Raw genomic sequence first — 11,378 nt, 5'->3', positions numbered from 1 at the left:
GGTTTAGGCGGTGGTTCAGGAATAGTCCAATCATCATAATTTTTCAATATATTATTCAATTATTTTTCAGCTTATCCAACAGTTCGTTCCCTGAAAACACAACCAGCACAACTATCTAGGAAGTCCCTAGAAGCATCGATTAGTCCATTATAGAAGATATCAAGTATTTCATTTTTCTTAAGAGGATGATCAGGCAAAGCATTAAGTAACCGGAGAAGCCTCCCCCAAGCTTGTGGGAGACTCTCTTCTTTAGTTTGAACAAAATTAAATATTTCCTGTAAGGCAGCTTGTTTCTTATGAGCAGGAAAATATTTTTCAGAGAAGTAATAAATCATATCCTAGGGACTACGCACACAACCAGAAGCAAGAGTATTGTACCAAGCTTTAGCATCACCCTTTAATGAGAAATGAAATAATTTGAGAATAAAGTAATAGCGAGTTTTCTCATTATGAGTAAAAAGGGTGGCTATATAATTCAACTTAATAAGATGTGCCAAAACAGTTTCAGTTTCATAACCATGGAAAGGATCAGATTCAACCAAAGTAATGAACTCTGGGTCGACAGAGAATTCCTAATCCTTATCAGCAATACAGATAGGTGAAGTAGCAAACTTAGGATCACATTTCATTCTAGAATTCAAAGATTTTTCTCTGTACTTGCATAGTAATTTCTCTAGATCATCTCTATCATTGCAAGCAAGAATATCTCTAGTTGCTTCTTCACTCATAACATAACCTTCCGGTACCTTAGGCAATTCATATCTAGGAAGTCTAGTTCTAACAGGTGTTTCAGGAGTTTTAGTTTCAAGCTCATCATCAGATTCAACGACATCATGTTGTATAACTCTAGCAATTTGTTTATCAAGAAAATCACCAAGTGGCACATCATCATTAGCAAGCAAGGTACTAGCATCATCATAAGCATCATTCATAGTAGAAGTAGCATCATCAATAATTTGCGACATATCAGAGATAGTATGTGGTGGTGTTGCAAATTTACTCATAACAGAAGGTGAATCTAAAGAAGAACTGGATGGCAGTTCCTTACCTCCCCTCGTCATTGAGGGATAAATCTTAGTCTTTGGATCCTTCAGATTCTTCATATTGATAATATGATAATAATCCCAAGTGACTCAACAAATATAGCTATGCTCCCCGGCAAGGGCGCCGGGACCGCAACAGTTTTCGAGGGTAAGTATTTAACCCAAATTTATAGATTCGACACAAGGGGAGCCAAAGAATATTTGAAGGTATTAGCAGCTGAGTTGTCAATTCAACCACACCTGGAGATTAATTATCTGCAGCAAAGTGATCAGTAGCAAAGTAGTTCGATAGTTTTGGTGGTAGTGGCAGCAGCAACAGTAACAGTAATAGTGATAGCAGTAATTTGTAGCAAGTGCAACAGTGATGATAGAAGTAGTAACGCAGCAGAAATAATAAGGATAAATTGTAGGCATTGGTCGGTGTCCTGGACTAGGCGGTACTCACCACATCGTCTCCCGACCAGGTGGATCGGGCCGAGGACCCCCATGGCGATTCACTCATGGGCCACTTCGGACAGCCCATGTCGCATACAAGGAAGATTCCACAAGACTTGGTGATCAAGACAAGGACTCCTCTCCACCAACGTATTCGACTAGGACTCTTGTTATCCTAGGCCTCCGGTACATTATATAAGCCGAGGCCAGGCTAGTCGATAGATCATTATGACATTATTCATCATACCCTCAGGTTTTAGACCACAACATATGATCTCGAGGTAGATCAACTCTGTACTTGACACTCCATCAATATAAACAAGAGTAGGACGTAGGGTTTTACCTCCATCAAGAGGGCACGAACCTGGGTAAAACATCGTGTCCCTCGTCTCCTGTTACCATTGATCCTTAGATGCATAGTTCGGGACCCCCTACCCGAGATCTGCCGGTTTTGACACCGACAATGGTGCTTTCATTGAGAGTTCCGCTGTGTGATCGGCAAAAGATCAATGGCTCACCTGCAGATCAACTACGACGTCAGCGTCTTCATCGCCGGCTCGACTGGTCACCTTGGCTTGACCGAGGACTGTGCCCCACCTCCAATCGTCATGTTCTGACGAGGGCCTTCATCAACATTAACTTCAATCTCTATCATGATCATGGAGGAATCATCCATGGAGCTCGGGGTCTCAACGTCAACATTGCCCTTGGGCGACCGTGCTGTTTTTTCGAACAGCAAACTTGTATCCGCTACCACCACCTCCTCAAGCATCGCTTTGACGATTCCTTCGGTGGAATTGTGCGGAATTGAGTCTACAACAACACTGATAAATTTCATCGCGTTCCGATGGAGCAATCTCTGCCGATCTCCGATATACCCGAGCCATGTCGAATCTGGACGGGAATCTGGACGAGTTAGGAGCGTGGTGTCCAGCGTCTAGCTCGGACGTCCTTTGGAAAATCCAACTGTTGATCGGCTGCGGAATTCCTATATCTACCACCTCTCAAAATTTCAGCTCGATCCGACCGTCCAAACTCCGGGAACCTTCCGATTAGTGCATCACTTTTTGGATCTGTTTCTGCGCGAATACGAATCCGACCTGAGTTCATCTTTCTTCATGAATGGGATATTGGACAACCTTTTTGGAAGAATCTCTTTGTAGGGTATTGTGTTTTGTTTCCGAACACATGCTCACGAATTTTGCTCCTTTTCGGAGGTACTCTTCACCGTCACGCTGGTGTCAAACCAATCCGGTAACATTGCTCCACGTCAGCTGACCTGCGATGGACAGATCGTCACTTCATTGAGCCGAGCCTAACCTTATCGGATCATCAACTCGGCAAGCCGAACAAGAGTTCGGCATCGCGAAGGCTAAATCATCACCAACACCATCGCCCCGCGGATTGCACGGGTCAGGCACGCCGACATCGCCTCTCGGTCACTTCATCAATCCGACATTGACCGCGTCACAAGTTATGACCAGCGTCGGCATGGCCGCACTGTTGCTTCTTCAAGCTGATGTCCATCACGCCGAACTACTTCAACACCTCAGCTGACATGGCAGCTGCAACGTCTCCTTACCGACCCGCTCCATCATCTCGGCTTGACCGGGGGCTTCGCCATCTCTTCATCAACCTACTCCGGAGACTTCGGCGTCACTAGCCGACCAGCTTCGTCACGTTAGCTGGACCGGGGGCTTTGCCTCGGTGAGCCAACCTTTGTCAGCATCGCCATGCTGTCGCTTCATCGCCCATCATGCAATGGGTGTGCGGATCAAGTCCCATTTTTGGGAGTAACCTTTCTTCATATTGCTACAACAGATAAACCAGGTGCTATTAATCCTAGTAATTTTTTCTTGCTTGGGTTTATTTTTCCTGAGGAAGTATTACTCTGGTTTGTTCCATCATCTGTACACAGTAAAGGGTGGCCGCATTAACAACGGTCACGTGGTGGTTTGGTCAGTTTCCGTATACCGTTCGGCGAACGCCGCATCCGAAACTCGGACCGGCTGGTGAATTCAGGCATTGCCACGCCTTCACCGCGTCACACCGACGCCCTGCATCGACATTGACTTCGGCGCCAGGCCACATCTCTTTAAATAAATTATTTTTGTGAAAAGCAATTATGCAAGGATTTTATATATATTTATATTGTTCTTTTTGGACCACACTATTTATGTATGTAGGTGATCGACTTTGACTGCATCACGCGGTCACTTACACAAGCTGACGTCGTCGTCCCAATCGGCATAAATCGGCTCGCGTGATCACCTTTTTGGTCGAATAGCCATACCGACATGTTCGGTTGCCTCGGGGACTTCGGCATCGTTGAGAGAACTCTACCTCATCGAGTGTTCGACACACGGGCCATGTTTCTTTTATTACTCACTTTGCATAAATTATTAATTATGCAACCTTTTTTTAATTTATTATTATTTCTATTATCTCCGGCTTGCACTATTTTCTGTGCACAGGTAAATGATTTGGGTCGGGCAGCGCTGTCACCTCGGCGTACCGACGTACCACGTCACCTCGGCTGGACTGGGGGCTTCGTCATCACTTCATTAACCCACGCCATCGGCGTCACACTGTCAGCCTGCATTGGTCGTGCTATGTCGCCACTTCGGAGTGCCGAGCTCTTCGCTCCGCCACCTCGGGACCGGCTTGGGGGCTGGGACATTGTCCCACCACAAGCTCGGGCCACGCATCAACACCGAGCACATTAACCAGCTAAGTCGCTTTCATGCTCAAAAACTTTCAGTTTTAAATTTTGTTAGGTTCGACCAAGCATTATACTTTTTTGGCAAACAGTTGTATGTGAAAAACTTCCTTGTCAAAACTTTGTTTGTGACACACAAATTCAAATACCCCATTTACTTGGGGGCTTCCTTTATGAATTCTTTCCTCTTGCATATGATTATACTTGTATGGCTTCGTTCCTTGTTCGTGTATTACGCCACAATATGCACCATGTTGACTTAAGTGTTCCGCAAGCTGGGTTGCCTTGCTCCTGTGTTTACCCCTACGTTCCCGATTGTTCGGCTAGGGAGTAAAGGGAGCACCTCTGCGATTGTCACGATCGGGTCATCCGAGCTCGGACCTCAGACTGGGTGAAGCCGAAAGCTAGCGCTCTTATTGTTTTCAATCATGGTCGGCACACAACGGAACTCATGAGTACAAAAAATCTATTGCACAAGTCTCATAGTAACAATGAGCAACCGAAGAAAGGTATCGGTGGGGGTACTATTTTCTTCGAAGATGCTTCTTACACTTCGTCAGTAATATAGCATAAGTTCCCTGAGCGCGCTTTGTCTGTTACAGCCTTATGGCCTGATTGCCTGGTTATCGGAAACACCGTCGATATTCTCGATAGGTGGAGTACATAACACTTTTCGGCCCTTGACCGAAGAGGGAGAAGCCGATGGTCGGTTAAGACGCGTTTAAAGTTCGGGTGAACACAGATATGATATAAGTACTTCGGTACATACAATCATTATACATAAAATTCTTTTACCCAAGTCACTTGGGGGCTCTTAAATTAGTATGAGCTGTTTTATAATAAGTGTTTTTCTTAATCGTTGCAAATTCTTTTTCTATCACTCCTTTTTTTCGACGCGAGTGTGTGGTCAATAGCCGGGGAGCCTAATTTCTCTCTCAAAACTGCTAGAGTTTAGTTTGCTAAACTGGCCTAACGAGAAGTACTCCGCCTTCGGGATAGGAGGTTGAAGCCGTAGGCTGACCCGCTTTAAGTCTTGAGATAGGATGTGTCATGTTAAAGCACGACAGAAGCACAATTTTTTTCTAAGGCCAATTTTCGGATTGGCACCGAACACTTGATCTAGTTCGGACGTCAAGTTTTTACTGAAGTTCTTCGGTCTTCCAAGCCTATGGCACTTTTAAACTATTTGTGTGTTTCTAGCATAAGTCTCGCAGTGCAACGCCGGACACCTTTAGAGATTCGGCAAAAACATTCTTGGATATTGCTATATATGCATCGGTTTAGAATTGTGACTTCGGTCAATAGTTGGGTTGCCCGGCTCCTGTGCTTGCCTCCTACGTTCCGCTTTATTCGGCTAGGTGTGCAAAGGGAGAACCACAGCGATTGTGCTTCCAGCTAGCATGGTTAAAGCACCTCAGTGGAGAAAGCCGAAAACTGACTGTCACAATAAGCGCAAACTGGTCAGCGATCCGATGACTGTGTTAAACTATAAGATTGATAGAGGTCACCCCATGTTAAATGACGGGCCGTTCATAACATTGGCCGAAGTATTTACGGCTTGACCTCGGCTATCGCCGAACACTAACCGGGGGCTCATAGCTAGCTTCCCCAGTTTAAAGCTCCTATGACTAAGTGAAAGTTATAAAGCCCGCATATCTGATTGCCTCGTTTCCGCTAACACAACCGCCTTCGGGCACCGAGACGTCGGCTAAGGGTTGTTTTGTTATTACGGAAACACCCTGTGTAGCATCTACAAGGGGGTGGAAGCCGATGATGGGCCACTTTCAACTGATAAATGGTCGCAACGGAGTCAAAATAAACATATCATCGGCGTTTGTATTTAATATACAAGGGCTTCCTTCCATAATCATCGTTATAAAGCCATAAATATGCATCAATTTGACTTAAGATTTTGGCCAAGCTGGGTTGCCTGGCTCCTGTGCTTACCCCTACGTTCCCGATTGTTCGGCTAGGCAGTAAAGGGAGCACCTCTGTGATTGTTACTACCGGGTCATCCGGGTTAGTACCTCAGACTGGGTGAAGCCGAAAGCTAGCCATCTTAAAGGATATAATTGGTCGGCAACGACGGAAGTGAAAATTTAGGTTCGCTAAAGACAACATAGTTCGGGAACTTTACCCAAACTAAATCCTCAATAGTTTGCTCCCACATTGATCGGAGCTGAGGTTTCATGATCATGATCAGCATGAAAACCCAAAGAAAGGAACCGATAGCGGGACTATTTTCCTTGGAAGATGTTTCTTACATTAAAAAGTAATATAACATATCTCTCCGCGTACCTTTGTTTATAAAACCGTATGACCGGATTGCCTTGTTTGTCGTAAATCTTTGCTCTTATAAAGGCTTTATAAAGAAGGACAAACACTCCCCGGCTGCTGGCCGAGGAGGTTGAAGCCGATGGTCGGTCAACAAAGTTTTGTACAATGCGGATCCGAGCATTAATGATGTAAAATACTTGGATACATAGGATCATAAAATGCGAGTAAAGTCGATTTATTGCAGCCCATCTTTTAAAGACCAAGGGGCACAATCTCGATGAGACAGCCGAGCAACTTACATAAAGCTCTCCTAAATCCCAAGTGGCATCGATTTCCTATCTATTAAGCCCCTTGGGGCCAACCTTGGCGAGCCCAGCTTTCGCTGAATCTAGCTCCTTTAAGAGATCTTTATTCTCTTTTTGAGAAGTTTGTGTTAAACACAACAAATTTTTTCTGTCAAACGGATATTGATCCTTAATTTGGCCACCCATGCCCACATTAAGGCTCGGGGGCTACTAGGCTTTGCGCTCATTATTTACTAGTATTAAAGGGGCACATCGATCCCCTGATCTGTTGTTGCCACCCGTGCCCACATTAAGGCTCGGGGGCTACTAGGCTTTGCGCTCATTATTTACTAATATTAAAGGGGCACATCGATCCCCTGATCTGGTGTTGCCACCCGACCAGTGTCTCGGGGGCTATTGCATTGGCAATCCAGTGCAGAAAATTTAAGTGCAATATAGTTTTCGAGGAGATTATGATCCTCAGGTCGGCCGCACCCAACCTGAGTCTCGAGGACTTTGCACACCGCTTTTTGTGTCCCGAAGTATTCAGCCGAGCTAGGAGTTGATCCTCAGGCCGATTTTGCGAATCAACCTGAGTCTCAGGGGCTACTGGGATCAGCGGTCTTATGTCATCCTTCAGGTGCATCTCGGGCTTTAGACCGATACACACCTTAAGGGCTACTGGCTATATATCTCGGCAGAGAATAAATTGCACCAATCAAAAATATTGACAAAAAATTGGCCCGCTGTCAGGGTGGTGCACCTCCTCGGAAGCAGTCCGGCATAAAGCTCGGGCGCCAGTGGCTGGCTCCATAGAGGGCATTTCCGACATTAAGCTCGGCTAAACTCCTTCAACTCTTTTGAACCAAGGTGATCTATGACACCTCGGATATAGTCCGGCGTTGGAGCTTGGACATAGTCCGGCGTTGGAGCTCGGATGCAGCCCGGCGTTGGAGCTCGGATACATTCCGGCGTTGGTGCTCAGCTGCAAAAGATACCTCGAATACAGTCCGGCGTTGGAGCTCGGACACAAGAGGACACTGTCGCCCGGGAACAACTTCAAACCCGAGGCGTGGTATAAAAATAACAAGGCATTGATAAAGGCCGAAGACTTAAAGGGGCTCCTCGGATACCCGACGCGTAAACTCTTTGGATTTACTTCAGCGATCCTCATGATCAAAGATGAGAAGATTTGTTGAACCAGTTTTCAAGACCGACGACCGAAGATTAAGAACAGTTCGGAAGGATCGAGGAGCGTCCCCAACTTGAAGACCGGTTCAGGGGGCTACTGACGGTGTCCTGGACTAGGGGGTACTCACCACATCGTCTCCCGACCAGGTGGATCGGACCGAGGACCCCCATGGCGGTTCACTCATGGGCCACTTCGGACAGCCCATGCCGCATACAAGGAAGATTCCACAAGACTTGGTGATCAAGACAAGGACTCCTCTCCACCAACGTATTCGACTAAGACTCTTGTTATCCTAGGCCTCCGGTACATTATATAAGCCGAAGCCAGGCTACTCGATAGATCATTATGACATTATTCATCATACCCTCAGGTTTTAGACCACAACATATGATCTCGAGGTAGATCAACTCTGTACTTGATACTCCATCAATATAAACAAGAGCAGGGCGTAGGGTTTTACCTCCATCAAGAGGGCCCGAACCAGGGTAAAACATCGTGTCCCTCGTCTCCTATTACCATTGATCCTTCGACGCACAGTTCGGGACCCCCTACCCGAGATCTGCCGGTTTTGACACCGACAATTGGATCGGTGACTTGTTGGATGATATTCATCATGAGACAGTTATAACCTAGGGCGATACGGCACTAGCTCCAGTTTATCGATATAATGTAGGCATGTATTCCGTAAATAGTCATACGTGCTTTATTAAAAGAACTTGCATGACATCTTTTGTCCTACCCTCCCGTGGCAGCGGGGTCCACATTAGAAACTAAGGTATATTAAGGCCTCCTTTTAATAGAGACCCCTGAACAAAGCATTAACACATAGTGAATACATGAACTCCTCAAACTACGGTCATCACCGGGAGTGGTCCCGACTATTGTCACTCCGAGGTTGCCGGATCATAACACGTAGTAGGTGACTATAACTTGCAAGATCGTATCTAAAACATGGATATAATGACGAATTCATAAACGGTTCAGATCTGAGTTCATGGCACCCGGGCCCAAAGTGACAAGCATTAAGCATAGCAAAGTCATAGCAACATCAATCTAAGAATATAGTGGAAACTAGGGATCGAGCCCTAACAAAACTAACTCAATTACATGATGAATCTCATCCAACTCCTCATCGACCAGCGAGCCTACGAAGGAATTACTCACTCCCGGTGGGGAGCATCATGGAATTGGCGATGGAGAAGGGTTGGTGAAAACGAAGATCCCCCTCTCCGAAGCCCCAAACGGACTCCAGATCTGCCCTCCCGAGGAAGAATAGGGCTTGGCGGCGGCTCCGTCTCGTGGATTGGGATAATTCTTTCTCCCTGATTTTTTTCTGGAAATATGTGATTTTATAGTATCAGGGGGGTCGTCAGCGGGGCCACCAGGTGGGTACAACCCACCCGGGCGCGCCAGGAGAGGGGGCACCCTAGTGGGTTGTGCCCAACCAGGGGCCCCTCTTTGGTGGTTGTTGGCTCCAAAAATCCTTATTTATTCCATAAAAAATCCTCGCAAAGTTTCGTTCCATTCCGAGAACTTTTATTTCTGCACAAAAACAACACCATGGTAGTTCTGCTGAAAACAGCGTCAGTCCGGGGTTAGATTCATTCAAATCATGCAAATTAGAGTCCAAAACAAGAGGAAAAGCGTGAGGAAAAGTAGATACATTGGAGGCGTATCATAGGCTCCTCAGCAGACTCCGCCGCGTCAGCAGACTCTACCTCCTCCGTTGCCTCAGCCCTGGCGAAAGAGAACCGCCGCTCCGGCGGCTAGTAGTACAACTGCAAAGAAATCCAGAAAAGGTAAAAGCTTTAAGGAGGCTCCTGCCAAGTTACCATACCAACGGAGTGATGAGGAACTCACGAAGGTCATGAATGCCAATGTGAAATGCCAGCTTGCACCGACACGTCCCGAGCGAAATGACAAAATAGATCCGACAAAAGCGAAGCGCTGTCTGGAAAATCTTACGCGACCACCGCCGCCTCCGCTGCGATCTAACTATGACCGCTCTATTATCAAGTCACAAAGAGAACATGTGCAGCGGTCGGGAAGTAGTAGTAGTACAAGGGGAAAACAATTCCCCAGCTCGGAGAATAGAAAAACCAATTGTGCCCCCCGCTCATGGTGTTTTCCGATATCGATTATGACCCGGAGGTAGCGGCGCATGATATTGGTTTCACTCTTGGTCAATACTTAGGCAAGCATGGAGAGTTCCCCATGGATGATTTAGCATACAGATACCAGCACGAGAAGCCTCTCATCAGACCTGAGGAGCTCTGGCGTCTACCAACACAAATGCGAAGTTTTCATGAGTGGTACATGGAAGCCTCAAACAAAGGGATCAACTGGCTCATGGTGGAAATTAGAGATGAGCATTACTTCAATGGAGATGAGGAGATGTACATTGAATTTGGTGAATTATTTCAGTTATACAATCAAGACGCCCTCGACAAATCTATCATCAGTTCCTGTTGTCTATAAGTGTTATTTCTGTAATTAAGTCGCTAGCTCAGCTCGTTCATTACATGTATAATTATCCTCACTATATTATGCAGAATGAAGATTCTCGAATGCAATAGAGGACAAATCTATGACATTGGGTTCATTAACCCAAATAACATAAATGAATACACGGTACAAATGAACCCCGAGGATAGTGAGAAAAACTTGCTAAAGGCGTTCATTGCACAACAAACCAGAAGGAAAATACTATTTCCTTACAACTTCAAGTGAGTGTTACTGTCTTGTACACATTCTGTTTCACTTACTCGATGTTAAGTGTAATTGATGGGTTATGCGTGCACAGGTTCCACTTTATTCTGCTAGTCATTCAGGTTGACGCAGGATTAGTACTTGTCATGGACTCGAAACGTAAAGACCCTCAGATGTGGGCGGACCTGAGTGAAATGCTCCAGAGGTAAGTTCAATCATTATCGCACTATATCGGCAACTTTCGTTCATTTCATGATATCAAGTAATTAATAACTCATTTATTCATTTTCTTTGCCGGGCAGGGTTTGGAAAGAGTTCACCAAGCAGGCTAGGGCTAAATGGAAAGAGGAGTTGCGATTTCGACACCTCAATGTAAGTAGTACTAGCTAGTTTCGCGCATCTCTCTTTGATTCTAGTTTCAATACCATTATCATGCTTGATTATTATTTTGATTCAACTATATTCTCGTAAAGTGCTTGAGGCGGGGAGACGGAAATAATTATGTGGATACTAAGTTTGCGAGTTCATTCGCCAGACGACTTATGAAAAGGGCAGAATTTTAGAACAACTTCAAGTATGTAGACAATATTCACAATTTTATTTTATTACCATCAATTGTGTTGATTTTCATTCATATATATTGACCCCTTTTTTTAAATTAGATCCAACGGATGCGGGACGAACTCCTACCAAAGGATCGCATACGAGCAATTCAAGAT

This window comes from Triticum aestivum, chromosome 3D (genome assembly GCF_018294505.1).
Source record: "Triticum aestivum cultivar Chinese Spring chromosome 3D, IWGSC CS RefSeq v2.1, whole genome shotgun sequence".
Taxonomy (NCBI): domain Eukaryota; kingdom Viridiplantae; phylum Streptophyta; class Magnoliopsida; order Poales; family Poaceae; genus Triticum; species Triticum aestivum.
This window is presented reverse-complemented; position numbering follows the sequence as displayed.